General features: G+C 35.0%; 1 protein-coding gene across 5 annotated transcripts in view; it reads left to right on the top strand.

The window, feature by feature from the left end:
• Positions 1-2,285: 2,285 nt before the first annotated feature.
• LOC147066708 (uncharacterized) overlaps positions 2,286-16,385 on the top strand; it is a 222,037-nt gene continuing 207,937 nt past the window's right edge. For all 5 annotated transcript variants that reach the window (XM_085955031.1, XM_085955034.1, XM_085955032.1 and 2 more), the window contains exon 1: positions 2,286-2,727. The gene's annotated coding sequence lies outside the window, so the exon portion shown is untranslated. The remainder of the gene's footprint in view (positions 2,728-16,385) is intronic.

Below are 16,385 nucleotides of genomic sequence, written 5' to 3'. Positions count from 1 at the left end.
TAGGTAAAATTTGTGATGCTTTCACTGTAGTAATATTATTGTATACCTACAAGTCTACATATAAATAACATAATATCATTATACGATTATCGGAAGACATTACGATTATCACAACTTTTGATGTTGTTTGACAGCTTGATATTTTTATTCTTTCGTTGATCAGAAGGTACCTAGCAGAGCAAATAAATAAATGAGCTAAACAGGGTTAATATAATGTATTTTCAATCATTATCATACTAGGTAACCATTTATCGTCAATACATATTATTTTATGCGAAGACTCAACATTTTTGTAAAATTACAAATGCTGTTTACGTCAGTTAAAGGTTATGTTTATAAAAAGCATTTCGCAACTAACTAAATTCACCATGAATCAGGTTGTTAAAATTTGATAATATGCTGAATGGTTTGCATTTTGCTGGAACGGTAAACCAAACGTCAAATTTCAAACTATTTCCGGTTTACTTAATACCTACGCATGCGCATTGTGCATATTTGACAAGTTGAATGATTGGAAACTTCAGTGGAACGCACCTTTGACATTTATTTTCCATAAAGGTGTTACTGTTTCATGCCAGCGCTCCATTGTCGAGCCAAAAGTCCGAGGACAATAAATCGTCCGATTTGTCTATGCTCTACTACTGATCAACGAACGAATAAAAAAGTCGAGCTGTCAAAAGTTGCGATTATCGTACCTACTTAATGTCTTACGATAATCCTACAATGTTGTGTTATTTACATGTAGACTTGCATACAATATTAGAGCAATGAAAAAAACACGTTTTACGTTTTCTTTTATGAATTCCATAAAAACAAATAAAAAAATAATTAACAAATCAATCAATAAAAATCGACAGACGAAGTCTGGCAACAGAAATCCTACAAGCCTGGTTTGCAGATTTGTCCGCAGATCGTTCATTGCAAAAAAAAACCTGAATAGATGCTGTAAATCGTCTGACTTGCGTGCCAATTATGCACAGGCATTAGAGATAAGTACCTATATTATTGAATTAAAAAATATTGAACACCAATAATTATTGATGTCGGAAACGCGTTCCTGCAAAAATTCTGTCAAATCGTTCAAATCCAATCTCCCGCCCGTTTAAGTCAGTTTGGTTTGAAATGCTGTAACACACTTTTTGTTGAAATTGATTGTAAATCTATCGCCGTTCGTGTGACGTAAATATTTGAATGTAAATAATGCGTTAAAATTGTCGACCAACCGGCCATTGCGAATGAATCTGGGAATCATTTCGTATCATTTTAACTGAAAATATCTTATAAATAAGATTGTTACTCATTTCATCACAATGTGTATAAAATTTACGAATGGGTCTAGCTAATTATTCCAAGATTTTAAATGTATAACTGTTCTAGTCACTAGTGTATAATATAATTATTAAATCTAAGGTTCGTATAATTCAACCTGAATTGAACAAATCATATCACACGGTTGAATTTGTTGGATTTATGACCGTTTGGTAGAATGTCCACGGAAACGCTTTTCTGACGTTTGACAGATCGTCATTAGTCTAAGAACCGTACGAATTGGTTTGACGTTTCATGTCAAACCATTTCTGATGGTCCGAGAACGGTTTGATTTTTCAATGATACACTGAACCAAACGTCAAATCTCAAATCATTTCCGGTCTACTGTCTACTCATACAATTTGTATCAGAGTGTTGGAGCGGAGGTCGGAGCAGGAGCACAGAGCGGTGGGCAATGAGATTTTACCCGGAGCACCGGATTATTTGAAATATGACAACACTGCCAAGTGATGAATAACCTCACTTTTTTGACAGAAGAAGCAAATAATGAGAGCCAATTTGGTGCCGAGAATTTTGTTTAGTAGAATTAATAATGAAAGTGACGATTATTTTAAAACTACTTATTTTTTACACATTTGTATACATATAATAATACTTATTAAAACTTTTTACCTGGGGCGGAGCAGACCCTGGAGCGGAGCCGGAGCAAGTATTACGTCCCGGAGCGGAGCAACTCAAAAAAGGGTCCGCTCCAATCAAAGACATTACACGGTCTTTGGCTCCAATGGTCTGATTTGAATGTATATTGTCTATGACCTAGTTTGATTTGTTTGATTCAGGTTGAACGATACGAACCTAGTGATTGCAAAAGGTGTTCTATGTTAACAAAATAGGGAAAATAATTATTTTATAACTGGCAATCTATCAGAAAACAACGTTTTGTTTTTGTATTTGTCATTACCTATGTGTGCGTCTGTGTACAGTGGTAGGTGAATGTGTGGGTTTCGTAAACATCTGCTTAATACGCGATCGGCGTGCAATGGTAGGGAAGAACATGATCACTGATCACAAAAAACACAATTTAAATCTACGCTGGCCGTATTAGTTGTGTAATGTGACGTCTGTGGAGTTTGTATTATCAAACTGGTGTTGTATAATATCGGAAACCGAAAGTGCACTGTTTAAAAATACTTTTGAGTCGATTATAAAAGTTCAAACCGCTGTCAGTGTTTATTATTCCCAATTACTATTGTTTTGTGACATTTCTGTGCAGTGAATCACGGATTGTTTTGGTTTGCGAAGTGATTCAGCATTGTTTTTAAGTGCATCGTGTATGTAAATCCGACAGATATCATACCAGTGGATGAGTGGCATATACCTACACAAGTTTTAAAAGTTTTTTGTTTATTTAAAAACTTTTCCCGGCACTGACGCATATAGCACAGGCGTCCGCGTGAGGTAAGATAATAATTATTTTTGTAGAATACCTATTAGGTACATAATATTGCCTATCTGATTTTTTCAGCCTTGTTTATTGTGGAGAGTTTATCGCATTCTCGCTCAGCATTCTTGGAAGTCGTAAAAGTTCTAAACAATAAGATAACAAACATACCGTGTTTAGGGGGCAGACGAATATTTTGCACCTACTTAGGTGAAAAAGGTAATAATATTAGTACCTACCTATACCTATGTACCTACCTAATTAAATTTATGATCGGAGGTACTTAGGTACTGTGCCAAAAAAGAAACTTAAAAACCTTTTTGGTAAGTGTGCCGCAGATGCCCGCATGAGCTTTTATAACTTCCTTTTTAGACCAAATCCAACCTAACCTAACCTAACCTACCCCAACCTAATATAATCTTAGTGTGTGATAATGATGCATCGAAATGTATGAAAATTTCAAATTTTAAATTAATTATTGGGTCGAAAAGCATTGCCCCGAAAGAAAAAAGTAGGTATTTAATATAGGTACCTACCTACCTAATTGTCTACATTTTACATGGAATAAACTGTTTTCGTAAAAAAAAAAATGGTAAATATGCCGCAGAGGTGGACATGAGATTTTACAACTTTCTTTTTAGACCAAACCAAACCAAACCTAACCTAATCTAACCTACCCCAACCTAATATTACCTCATATAATCTTAGTTTGTGATAATGGTGTATCAAAATGTATGAAAATTTCAAATTTTCAATTAACGATTTTTGGATCGAAAAGCCGATGCGCCAACAAAAAAGGTATTTTTTATAATTGTCTACATGGAATAAACTGTTATCGTAAAAAAATATATAAAATCTCATGCGGGCATCTGCGGCATAATTACCACCTTTTTGATCAAATAGGTATCCGGTCAGGGTCAGTTTGGTGTGCTTAATAAATTTGAAGTTGTTTATTATTATGTACTTTTTTCAAAAAAGATTTTTTCTATTGGTTATTATATACTATATCAGAAAGTGTTTTTTTTTTAAATAATATATGTTCAATAATCAGAATGATATATTCTTAAATCTTGTGAATTATTCGTTGAATAAAAGAAATAGTTAATTATAAATTATTAGCAAGTGCAAGTAGCTACATCTATACAAATATTGGAGAAATTCCATGACGTCGGTTAGTAATCAAAAGTAATAGTAATATATACCTTCTTTGATTGAAGAAACAAAAATCGATTGCAAAAGTAGCTGATTTGGAAGGAACGCTGATGGGTAGGTATAGTAATTGACCAATAGTTAAAATTTGTTCGCTATTAGTATGTCACGCCGTAGCATAATGGTAATGCGACGGATGAGGCGCATACTCGGGAGATACAGGGTTCGATTCCCCGTCGGGGTGACTTACTTTTTTCAAAAAAGATTTTTTCTATTGGTTATTATATACTATATCAGAAAGTGTTTTTTTCAAAATAATATATGTTCAATAATCAGAATGATATATTCTTAAATCTTGTGAATTATTCGTTGAATAAAAGAAATAGTTAATTATATATTATTATGTAGATAAGTTTTTGAAAATCGATAAGTATGCAGGATTTAACTGCCAAAGTGAAGAGAAATTTGCTCCCTTCTTGAATGTCGGGTTCACAGCAAAAACATCCATTGAACTATGGAACGTAGGTACCTACACAAAAGTACATAAAAACTGCAATTAAAATATAAAAGTTCATTTCATCGGGTGAATTATTGTTGGCAAGTACATATAGGTACATAATTATTATAACATGTCAACGTCGTCCCAATTCAGTACGCTAAACGAAGATGTACCTACACAAGGTTCTAAGTAGTAATGTTGGTTAGGTTAGGGCAGGGGTCGGCAGTTTGTCAAGTGAGAAGAGCCAAAATGTCAAGGAAACAGAATAACAAAGGTACCAGAGAGCCGTATATATGTAATATACGAAGGTGGGTCAATAATTCCTTAGAAAAAAGCATTAAAACAGTTTTTATTTTTGTATTTTTTTTTATTTCTCAACATAATCTCCTTGGAGCTCAATACACTTGGTTAGACGTTTCTCAATTTTTTTTAAACCGTCAGAAAAATAAGTTTTCGGAAGGTCCTCAAAATAAGCATTTGTCCGATCGATGACTTCTTCATTTGAAAAAAAAACGTTGTCCACTTAGCCATTTTTTTAAGTTTGGGAAAAGGAAAAAGTCACTGGGGGGGCTAAATCTGGCGAAAACGGTGGGTGGTCGACCAATTCGAACTTCAATTCTTCAATTTTAGCCATTGATCGTAAACATGTGTGAACACGGGCATTGTCCTGATGAAAGAGGATTTTTTTCCTGTTTAAATGAGGCCGTTTTTCTTCAATTTTGTTTTTTAGCTGGTCCAATAAAGATGCATAATAATCCCCTGTTATTGTTTTTCCTTTTTCCAAATAGTCAACGAAAATAATTCCACGTGCATCCCAAAATACAGTAGCCATAACCTTACCAGCTGATTTTACGGTTTTCGCCTTCTTTGGACATGGTTCGCCTTTTGCAATCCACTGCTTTGACTGTTCTTTCGTCTCGGGAGTATAGTGGTGTATCCATGTTTCATCTACAGTCACAAAGCGACGAAAAAATTCATCCGGATTGCGTTGCATGAGCGACAACAGGGCTTTAGAGGCCACCACCCTATTGCGTTTATTGTCGACTGTGAGCAAACGCGGCACCCATCTTGCAGAAATTTTTTTCATGCCCAATTTGTCATGTAAAATAGAAATGACGCTACCTTTTGAAATCCCTGTAACCTCAATTATCTCACTCAACTTTAATCTTCGGTCACTTAACACCATATCGTGGATTTTATTGATCATTTCTGGTGTAGTCACCTCTACAGGACGTCCTGAGCGTGGTTCATCCTTTGTTGATGTACGACCACGTTTAAATTCATTTAACCAGTTATAAATAGTTGCAAGTGAAGGAGCAGATATGCCGTGAACTAAATCCAACTCATTTTTTATTTCCTTTGCTGTTAACCCTTTTATATTAAAATGTTTAATAACAGCTCTAAACTCAATTTTCTCCATTTTCCACAAGCAAATTTTTTTTTAAATGTACGAGAAACACACAACAACCCGACCAATCTGATTGAAACTTCGCAGCATACTGAATCGGTAGTGCCGCTGCATGAAAACAAACCGCTTACAGTACTAGTCGCGCCACCTGTCGGCTTTTCTAAGGACTTATTGACCCACCCTCGTACCTACATGTAGGTATATGGATTTTAAATTCTTGAAGTGAAGTAATTCACCTTTCTCTATATCTTCGGTGAGAACTTGTAGTTTATTTTCAAAGCACTATACTTCTCCCAATAATGTATATGTGATGTTTCCTTTCCCTTGCAACAATATATTCAAAGCATTTAGAAGACGTGAAGCAATGTTGACCATAAAATGTAATTTTTTTCAAGTTTGTTCGGTGGCTCTATCTCATAAACTCATAAGTTATAAGGATGCTTGAGATGAGGTGAAATTGGAGTTTATGTCTGAAGAGCCGCAAACGTTCATGCAAAGAGCCGCATGTGGCTCGCGAGCCGCTTCTGCCGACCTCTGGGTTAGGGGTAAGGGCAATGTTTTTACACTCCAATTCCAAAAATCGCATTACGAAATATTTCACTTTTTTAACATGACTCATAAAGAAGCATCCCATATTACCTTACCGCTTTTGGTAGCCTGTAAAATAACCACACGTACATTCTTCAAAATACATATGTTCATTGGCCCAATGATCCATTAACCTATCACTGTTTTTTTTGCATGACAGCCTATGGACACCACACGGTGGCTCTAAGAATCCCTGTCGCTCACCAGCCTTTATGCGTCATTCACCGTCAGGTTATACCAGGGGAGGGCAAACTGCGGCCCGCGGGCCGCATGTGGCCCGCCGGGTATTTTTTTGCGGCCCGCCATCATTAATTGTACTTTTGATTACGAATAACTTTTTTATAATTTTTTAAAAAATATTGACAATAGATTAAAATTTGAAGAATTAGTTGTTTCGTAAATGTATTATCTCAGTACATCTTCCTTGCGTCTCGTCTCGCACTATGTAAGCACTATTTTCTACGTTGAACATCGATTTCAATAGATATTGATAGTGTACCGACAGAGCTACAACTTGAGATTATTGATCTGTAGTGTGACACTGATTTAAGAGAATTGCATCGTCGTGAAGAAATCTCCAAATTTTACAATGCCCTTAATTCAGACAAATTCGACCAACTTAAAGATTATGCAAGAAAAATGTTCGTTATTTTTGGATCAATCTATATATGTGAACAAACATTTTCGATCATGAACCTCAATAGAAATTCTTTACGATCAAATATCTCCGATGCCCATTTACAAGAAGTTTTGAGAATATCAACTACAAAATTAACATCTGAATTAAAAAACAATGTACAACAGTTTCATTCTTCTCATAAATTTTTTTTAATGTTTATTTTTCGTGATAATAAATAGTGTATATCTAAAAATGGTATTTTACTTGCGGCCCGCCGCTCATTTTGAATTCTTGAATTTGGCCCTCCATCCAAAAAATTTGCCCCCCCCTGGGTTATACCAACATCCCGTAGCTCCGCCATATACACTGTATAGATCAGTGGCGAAGGCTTCGTAGTTGGCGATTATTTAAAGCCTACCTTCTAAGAAAAATGGATCTTCAAGTAAATAATTTAATTTAAATTAAATAAATACACTGAAAATCCAAGCCAATTGAGAGTCATTATCGTCAGAATTTAGAAGTTTTATTTTATTTAGTAAGGTTTATAACCATAACTAGCGCCGTCTGGATTCAACTATAATATGACTTAATTAGATTTTCTAGAATAGAGATTTTCTAGATCTGTTTTGTATGACTTCAGTCTCGTGGCGCCGGTCACTGTCTGGCTTTTTATTCCGAAACCATATGTGTTTTAGTTAGCGCTTACATCCGCTAGTGCATATTTATTCAAAATAATTATTAATAAAATAATTTAAATAATAATTTATATGGGATTCAATCACATATAAATATTGATTGTCGTTAAAAATATAAAATAATTTATCTCGCGATTTTTATTTATGAGTTATTTATACTGTCTTACATAGTCTGTGTTATAAATATGTCTGTCTGTGTGAAAATGTCTAGTTTTACGGGTTAAATTATTAATTGTTTTGGAACATATTATACACAGCAACGAATATTTTCAAAGATGATAGGTAATATTATATTTTGAGCGTATGTTACGTTTATAAATGTTTAGGAAAATTCATAATTCAAACTAATTGCTTATTTATATACTAATTATATCAAACTAATTGAGCTTTTGAAATTTCATCGATTTAGAGTATCTATTCATCAGTAGTAATATTGGGTTATCTTCTTATTTCCCGTAAATATATTTGACAAGCGTGGTTACTCCACTGCCTACCTCTTTCCAAAAGTCACCCTTCGCCATTGAAAACTACATAGGTACCTATCTACAATCTGATATTATATAGTGACAATATAATACAGTGGCCCGTTAGCGGGTTATGAACGCGGGTTTGTTGTGACCACCCCAAGGCTCACCATTATAGTCAGGCCGTGACGCGAAACAGTAAATTTCGATCGTAGTGTTAGTTATTCCTCATTATTCGAGTGCTATAGTATGGTAAGCTGTATCCAGAAAATGACGAATGAGAAAATAATCATATTTAATGTCATAATAATACGTTAATCGATTTTATGAAATATACAATCGAAAATCTTCATTTACTTACTGCGAACAGGTTATCTCGTTGTATTCGAAAATAATCAATAACTAGCATTACCGTCGTAACTCGCTCAATTCATTTCCCCGTCCTCCCTATAGTCGGCCTTGTGATCACCCTTATTTCAACAAATGTAGAGTTAATTTTTCAACCACATATTTTATCTGTACCTATTCATGCAATTCATGAGTATACAGAACTCAGAAGCGTCGTTTACGTGGGAACGTTTATTATTCAGATGCAATATCCTTCAGTAAGTCAATGCATGGCCGGTTGGTTGTTCATGCTTAATCGCACTAGCATCCATTTACTTATTTATATTAATTTATCTTTACAAGTTTTTAGTTATTCGAGTCACTCTGATTTCGAATCCAACCTTCGGTCGTCAGTGGCAAGACGTGTCGATATTCGGGGCATTAGCCTCTCCAAATCATAATAAATGATTCTGTTCACCCACTCATTGCTCGTCCTAAAATGGTTGGCAGGCTTTTTGGATTAACGGTGTTGGACGAATTACTATCGTCGTAGTCCGTAGGTATGGCATTATCAGTACAAGTCGAATTGTTCCTCTCGCTTTACCGTTCCAAACCACTGGACGCTAAAGTCTTAATTTCTAGTTATTTCGGGTTTGTTTACATTGACGTCAATATCCGATAACGTCATCTCCGCTAAACCCGACGACGAATAATAACCCCATCTCCCATACCTTTTGGTCTATACATAAAAGATAAGTACTTACTTATATAATTTTGAGAATTATTAGAAACATCCATATTTGAAAAGATCCTTAAAAGTTGAACCGAGAGGGATTCGTATATCTGACTAGGGTTAAGAGGTTAATATTGACATGCGGGCTTCTTACTCGTGATGGCGTTTTCAATCTTTAAAAATGAAAAGTTAACGCATAATATGTTTCTGCCTACCAGTGTTTCCGAACCGCGTTCCGTGGAACAGTGGGACGCGAAAAAAATCCGCGAGTTGTGCGAACGCTTGCGATCTTTATAAATATGGAATTAACATTTACATAATATTTGTTTGTAACCGGATGGCTATATGTAAGTACCTACTTAAATGAAAATGATTTATCATTTTTCTTAATTAGTTTCTGAATTGATTCAGGGAACCAATAGTCTTGTATACTTTATTCATAAGTACATATGTATTGACTAAAATAAAATAAAATACAATACCCTAATGATACCTACGACTCTGATAATTGGCTTCACACGAATTGGGAATTTAGAATTGTTTTGTAATGTCATGATGATTAATTGTATTCTTATCAATCTTATCATAGTTAGTTTTTTTAATCAGCATGTGAATCTATCTGCATGGTCAATGTCACTGATTTAGCTTTAAATGTATACATATTTTAAAAATTACAACTGTCAAATCTACTACCTAGGTACTTGGAGTATATGCTTCACAACTTTGCACTCCGGCTCTCGGATGAAAATGATGTAATACATTCTAATTAATTTCTTTACATACATATATATATTATCTATTTATTTATTTAATACTATATAATACAAGTGGATATCATTTGATCTTGTTTTATGCGAGATAATCAGGCATAGAGGCGTATCAGTGTAGTAAAAAGTGCAAAGTTAATCTACCAGGTTCTACGAGATTTTACAAAATATTCGTAAGCTCTTTAGTTTGGGAATTGCTGTACTAAGGACTAGGTATATGCTGGCGTCCTATTAGACGGTCAAGGGTTAATTTCTTCAGTAAACTTGTTGCAGCTCTGCTCTGTCTGCCACCAATAAGACGCATGTTCATAGTTTACTTGATCTATTTCATAAGTAATTTATATTATGAATATTTATGCATGTATGACAGTGTTTATTTCATACAATGAATTGATGATTTATGTTAATTTATAATTAATATGTACCCAAATGAACCTTTCTTATTGAATCATCTGCATTCATGCGGAGACAATTTGATAAATATAAAATATAGTTAGTTGCATACTTATTTACTGAGGATTGTTATATTAACATTATCAATATTAGATACCTATCGATAATATATCTGTAGCTAGCTAATGTCATATGCATATATATGGTAAAGAAACCAATCTGGGTGATTCTATACAAAAATATTACTAAATAAAATAATTTAAGCCAAGGAGGATCCTAAGAATCGATAATTTTGAACACATTGCACTACCCGCTATTTTTATTTTTTCAAATGGGACAAACCGTTCTACAACCATGCCGATGGCATGGTACAATTATTGCATTTTTAATCAATCCCTAATTCGGTCTTGGTTTTATTGAAGAACTCAGAACAATTTTTGGTGGATTATAAGAAAAAAAAACCTCAATAAAAAAAAATGACCACTAATATCGCCTGGCAACATCGACATTATATATCTTTGTGACCCCAAAAACCTATTCCTATTGTCAGAATGCGTTCCGCATATTATGTATACGAAAAGTCTATGGGATCCTGCACTAACAGGGCTGGAAGAGGTTGGGCGGTACAGAAATACACAGGAAGTTTTTGACAAATTTCTTTTACATACACAACAATTTATATAACAAAACAAGAAAATTGCTCAAAGTATCTGCCACTCTACGGGAGTTACTACCTCCACAACACCGAAGTTAGACTGGTTAGGGCTTGCACTCATTCGAGTTGTAGAGAGTAAAATAACTCATTCTAACTAGAAGCAAAAACACTGGCGTAGGCGGAGAGTCTGCATAGAGGTCGGCCTAGCTGGTAGTCACGTGGTATTGACTTTCGTAGTATGAAGTCAAATAGGATGATGAAGAGAAACGGAGCAAGGGCATAACCCTGTTTGACTCCGCCGTGAGTCGTGACCCCGAACTATTCTATGATTGTGTCACCAATTCTGACACAGCATTTGTTATTCTCATGCAGATATTTGATTATGGCAATGATCTTGGGAGGGATTCCGTATGCTCCCATTACCATCCAGAGTCCAGAGGGAGGGGAGGTGCGAGCAAGCCAACATACAGCTCTGCTGGAGAAGACATCGAAGGTTGTGGAAATTTTCTACTAGTCCGAATATAATATAAATAATAAAACTAAATATTGCTTCCTTAAATATCACAGGTTCCATTATTAAGAATGAACTGATCGGTTTATGATTATTTCAAGTAAGTAATAATATAATTTTCATGTTATATTTTTTTTGTACTTTTATTATGTCTGTTATAGCCATCTGTTATATTATACGATTTAAAGACTAATAAACAAAATACTATTTAAATAATTTCTGCGTTGGCGGTCCGCCAAATATTCCTATTTTCACTGATCCGCAGGTGTAAAAAGGTAAGGAAACACTCGCCTAGCTAGACTCTGGAGCAGTGGTCGGGAACCTACTACCCGCGGGTAGTTGAATTACCCACTACAACATTTTGAGTTACCCGCCAACAAAATATGATCTCATTTTTTCAAATTATTATTTTTATAAAATTATTTATTTATTGAAAACGGAATTTGACGCGAGTTTGAAGCGCCTAGTTTCAAAAGCCCCTAAAACGGTTTTAGGTAGTTTTGAGAAAAATGAGAAAAAATTATATCTAAATAGATATGTATGTATATGATGTGAACTTTATGTATTTATTTTTTAATTCGTTACATTCTTAAGAGTATTTTGGCTTTGCATTTTAGGGGTATTTGAAAAGCACACCCATCCATTTTAGCGAGTTTTGAAATTTACCGTAATTTTTGATCATACGTATTAACGGTTTTTGGCTCAAAAAGTTCAATCTTTGGCCATAACATAGGTAACAAAAATATCCATATAAATACATGTCTAACTCAACAATTTTCAAAAACCATTTTAGGTCTTTTGAAACTGGGCGCTTCATTTGATGATTTAAAGACATTTGTGGTAGAATGTTTAGCTTTATTATAAAGCCGGATGAGATGGATTTAAATAAGCTTGAGCTTAAATATTTTGAATATCTTGGAATAAATAATCTTAAATTAGAATATGTACCTACATTGAATTCCAATGTTCAGTTCTATGTTCATCTTCAGTTCTATCTTCAGTTCAGTTCAGTACAAATATATTTAAAGATCTTCGCCAGCGTCTTGAAAACACAGTGCACGATCACATGAATGCGATGTCATCATGCTGGGCGTTTACCACAAAATTTTTCATGCTTAAAAAAAATACATTTGCTCTATTATTTGGTTTGGTTTGCATTTGGTTTAATGTCCACAAATGCTGAAAAAGCAACTTCACATAGATATGAAGTTGGAAAAGGCAAGATATATTTTAGGACTTTCTCTGTTGAAACTTAATACTTACACATGTTGCATATTTGCAACCAGAATGATGTTAAAGTACACTGCTTATATTTATTTTTCAAGGATCTAATTCCAATAATTGCTCTTCTTCCGCATGCGATAAACCTTCTAGCATGGATGTTGTATAGATGTCGTATTTCGTATTAATGCTTGTTGCACCAGGCGCAGCCAAAATCTGGTGTAGCGCGTACCCTCACCAAACTCTTCCCGTTACCCGCTTACCACACTTTGGGAAACACTGCCCTATGCCATACGATCCCTCCACCGTTTTATCTACACTGATCTGACTCTCATCTTCAGTTTGTAGCTTGCCCGATTCTAGTAGCAGTTTCTTGACTCTGGCAGAGTATTTCCTGGACGTGCTGTCTACGACGGGCCGCATGGAAAGCTTTAATAATCCCAGTTCAAGGTTAATGTTGTGCAACCATGGCAAGCTTTAAACGTTACCCTTATTCGCCGTATCTCTATGTTGTCTTCCATGATGTTTTGGACGACTGTGGATTGCGCACGAAGCGTCCGAATTATGCGATTTAATTTTTTTTTGACAAACTACCGAATTGAATCGATTAAATACGACACATCTCCATCTTTAAATACCATTAAGTGATAAAGTTTATAAAAATCACAAAACTTAATTAAGTACTACCGATATAAAAGACATACAATGGCAATGAAGATATTATTTATGTAAACTATTTTTTTATTCAACGAATAATTCATAAGATTTAAGAATGTAACATTTTTTATCGTACATAAGTACATACATACTTTGAAGGTACTTCAGAAAAATGTATAACCACGAAAATAATATTTAAAAAAATTTGATTGAGATTCGCAGTATTCGCACCCATGTATGCATCCTATATATTATTTTTCGGAGGTGTTTTCAAATTATGTATATTATTTATGTAATTTGTCTGCCTAATATCACCACCAGTGTTCGACACCTTTTCAGATTCAGTTTCGATTTATTGAATCACATTTGAATATGGCGGTTAATCTCTGCGTTTTTTCAATAAAATATTGTTATTGATACCGGTTGTAAGACACTCCTAATTTAGAGACATCAAAATAGGGGGGAAAAGCGTCTTATAATCGACGCAATAAGATAAAACAGTTATGCTTACCCACATGTTTATTTAAATTAAAATATTTTCCGTTTGTGCAGGTGCAGATAGGTATGTAGTTTTTTTGTTTTTTTCGGTAATTAGTTCTCCACCATGTTGTTTACCTACTTTATTATTTTAGTTGGCCGCAAAGTTACTTAAAATTCATGAATCTTGATTGCACATAGTATCCGGATCTTGGTCATAATAATTAATGCACAAGTATAAGTGAGAATGCACAATCAGCTAAGTACCTACTTAAAACACCTTCACTGTTCCGATCCAATGATAGTCATCCTCTCTTGATCTTGTGAAAACGGAATTTTTACATTCGCACCTCGATTCTATCCGTTGTGCTGTATTTAAATAGCACTAATGTTTGCAGAATTTAAGTATTGTGTCTCTAAGTACACATGGCGGCATGATAAGAATCGAACTGCACACTTTCTAACATTCACAATTAAGAGAGCCTCTATTTGTTAGCAGACACGGTGAGCCAATGTTTTCTGGTTTTCTCCTGACGTCATCGTGCGCGTTGCCAATCTTTCAAATGTGAAATTCCGACTTCAAGACAAAATTTCCCCAAAAGCACTTGATTGATTGATTACTGTAATTGTCTACTTAACATGGTATATATTATCCATATACCTACCATTCGAATTTATATAGGAGAGGTTTTTAGGTAATTTTCCAAAAGTTCTACACACGTCATACAGTTTTAAACATTTTGGTATGAATGAGCTTGATTCTTGATATTTCGCGGAAGGCAATAAGGGCGCACCAAGGCGGCTCTCGTGGTGCGGTGCGTAAGGCGCTGGCCTTTCATCCGAGGGTTCTGGGTTCGATTCCCAGTGAGTACACAATATTTATGTGTTTTTTTCAGAGTCTGGGTGTTCGTGATTTTGAAAATTACTAACAACCACCTTGTACAAAAAAGGAAGGACATGGTTATTAATAATAATTCTAAAAAAAATAGGGTGCACCATTGGATGGTTCATTTTGTATGAGCCAGTGTGAATCCAATGAGGTTTTATTTCACTATTGTGCAGCCATCTGTGGGTGTCCAAACTGACTATGTGCAATGTGCGATTTTGGTGCATAAGGGCATCTCCAGTAGCAGAGAGCGAAATTCTCATTACTTTCTTCTTTCTTTCACCCTGTCGCGCCCCAGCGTTGGGGATAGGGCAAGCATGAGTTCACGCCACTTCCTTCGGTCCATCGCCAACTCTCGCGCCTCCCGCCATGCCAGACCTGCATCGCGTTATTATCTCATACAATGTTATGTATTGTATTGTTATCTCATTACTACAAACATAATAATATGTTTAATATTATGTAGTAGGTATCAATATCATACCTAGGTATTAATTAACATTGAAAGTACGTTTATATTCAAACTTTTGTACGAGAGTTGAACAGAAATCCAAGGCGGTCGGATCTGCCTTCGCTAGTACTTTCATCACAAATAACGGCCATTTTGAAACCGATTTGAGGTTCGGAATGCGCAGACGACGCATGCACTGTGATGAATTCGTGAGGCGAACGGCAAAAATCCAGTATGTGGACAGGGCTTACTACCGACTCATCGAGTTTCAAAACCATGTCTTGATACCCATTGGAAATCGAGTTATGCCTACTAATAATGCACAGTGAAATGATTACATAGGTCCATACATTATTATTGAATATGTATAAAACGCCCACGGATTCGTTTCTTTATAACATAGCAATTCTGGATTTGTCTTTTTTGTCCTATCGTACTCTACTTAGACAGAAGACTGCTGTATTTGGGCGGGCACAATATCAAATCAACAGACCCGCCCGTGCTACGTTCGATTATTTGTCACTGTCCATAAACCAAAAATATATTACTAAGTAGATACCTATCTGGATTATACAATGACGTGCAGTCAACAGTACTAATGCCAACGCAGTGTAATCGTCTATTGTTTTATACCTGTCATGCGCGTCAGTTTGATAGTAAATAGGTATTATCATAATTGTGTTTGTATATGGGTGTATGATGGAGATAAGCAGGAAACTGTTAAAACTCGTTTGGAATTCTAAAGTAAACGATAAAAATTGGACGGTTGTCTGTAGATCCAATAAAACTATACCATGGATATTGTTGCACTGTATTTATAATATCAGAAAATTTATTGTTGTCGGTTCTTATAAATAAATAATAACCACGGTCGCTCTCGGTTCACTGTTTTGGTGATAGCGTGACATATCTTCTGGAACAATTATTTTTTTATTGAACATGGTTCCTTTCTACGCTTATTTTTACTGTATATTTTCCTTTATAATATTTCTGATAGACAGCCAACAGTCACAGGACCGGAACCCTTGCTTCCGAATCTTGCGAACCTCGGACTGAAACCCTTTAAAAATGTCGTGGTTCCGTTGTTGCTTATTCTTGATCATCGTACACTCATACCGACCCCAGTTATTCAAATATACATAACTTAATAAGGATATCTAATAATTATAATTCGT

Source organism: Rhyacophila brunnea, unplaced genomic scaffold (assembly GCF_057557595.1).
Source record: "Rhyacophila brunnea isolate RB1 unplaced genomic scaffold, BYU_Rbru_1.0 scaffold_4, whole genome shotgun sequence".
NCBI lineage: Eukaryota > Metazoa > Arthropoda > Insecta > Trichoptera > Rhyacophilidae > Rhyacophila > Rhyacophila brunnea.
The sequence above is the reverse complement of the archived record's forward strand: the minus strand, read 5'-3'. Positions and strand labels throughout refer to the sequence as shown.